This window comes from Solanum stenotomum, chromosome 5 (genome assembly GCF_019186545.1).
Source record: "Solanum stenotomum isolate F172 chromosome 5, ASM1918654v1, whole genome shotgun sequence".
Lineage (NCBI taxonomy): Eukaryota > Viridiplantae > Streptophyta > Magnoliopsida > Solanales > Solanaceae > Solanum > Solanum stenotomum.
In genome coordinates, this window is record NC_064286.1 from 40,253,464 (window position 1) to 40,255,197 (window position 1,734).

Genomic DNA, 1,734 nt, shown 5'->3' on the forward strand with positions numbered 1-1,734 from the left:
TTACAAATGACGAGCAAAGATTATTTATTTATTGTGTCAAAGATGCAGAGGACTGATTGTGTTGAGTAAAGTTGTGTCAACTAACTAGTAGCTTATTTTTGTTGTCAAGTAAATTTGGTCTTACCAGTATTGCCTTTGGATAATCATCAATGTAGTTTGATTTGTCTTTATATCTATTTTGTTGGTCCTGTCTACCAACTAGTACCACATTTTTGTTGTTTAAGGAAATCGGATTTATCAATATTATCTTTTGATACATGTGGTGTGATTTTTCTTGGGTTTTAAAAAAGTGTGAATGGAAAATGAAGAGTGATGACTTTTTCTGAAGAGGTGCGAATGTTCTCAAGAGGTGCAACTTTTCTGAAGAGGTGCGACTTTTATGAAGAGTTGTGACTTTTCTAAAGAGGTGCGACTTTTCTGAAGAGGTGCAATTTTTATGAAGAGTTGTGACTTTTCTTAAGATGGGTAACTTTTATGAAAAGTTGCGACTTTTCCATAAGATTGTGACTTTTATGAAGGGTTATGACTTTTGACTTTTCCAAGGGGTTGTGACATTTACGATAAGACACAAAAACGTGTTCACACTACCCTTTGTTATCTATAAATAGAGGGGTTTTCTCTTATTTTTCAACAACGACATTTTTGAACTTCTTCTTCTGCACAAATAAATGTGTACTTTGCTCCCGTAGAGTGATTCACTTATACAATTATTATTTTTAACGATACACTGGTGAGTAAAATCGTTCTATCTTGGAAAATATATTTCAATAACATCGGATACTTGAGGCGAATAATTTCTTTAAGGACACACGTGCATTCAGTATCGGAATTGATTTTCTTCTTTTCTGTTTCAATTTATTATTACAGAGTCTATTATCAAAGTTTTTTTAAGTGTTTTACTAATACAGATTGGACAACAATTGCATATCATCATATATTATTATAAGCATGAACCTCATAACCCCAAAGTTGATTTACCATTTTACCCTTGCAGTAATACTTAAAGATTAATTTATTTAAAATATTAGTTAAATATTAATTTATTATAAAGTAAATTTATAATAAATTTAATTTGCTGTCAGCCCTAATTTAATTTGCAGAAACGTATACCTCCTGTTCCACTTCCCTCACGATCGCTGTAACAGTTGTATAGTTGCTGCTCAACCTTCCCTTCTGCAACGCTCAAGTTCCATTACATAAATTATCCGTTCTTCCAAAACTTTTCAGATACTTCACTCATCTGTATAAATGTCTCCAACAACATGTTATTGTCCATCAAAGCTTTGTTTCTCTTTTCTGTGCTTGAATGAAATACATCATTATCAGGTAAATATTGTTCCTACTCTGTTTTTGTTGCATAATAGTTACGGGCAAATGTCAACAGAACTGTGATCATGAACGAAGGGCAGGACAATCAAAGAGTCCAGTGCACATTCTGATCGTAAGGATGATAACCCTTAGACTGGTCCAGTTCCATGAATTGTTTTCCATCACCATGATGAGCCATCCCAAGCTCGCACATCATCAATAGTTTCTTGGGCACTAATGCTGCGAAATCTTCTATGATGTGTCATTATGTGTGCACTGTTGTTGTTTTGTCGTTTCAGTCAAAGTATGCATAGTGCTCAAGTCGAGAGTTTTATCCGGGATGATATGAACAACCTGTGATGGAAAACATATGTTGGAGTTTATGCAGTCTTTAGTTCCTTTTTATCTTCTCGACTGTTTTTTTTT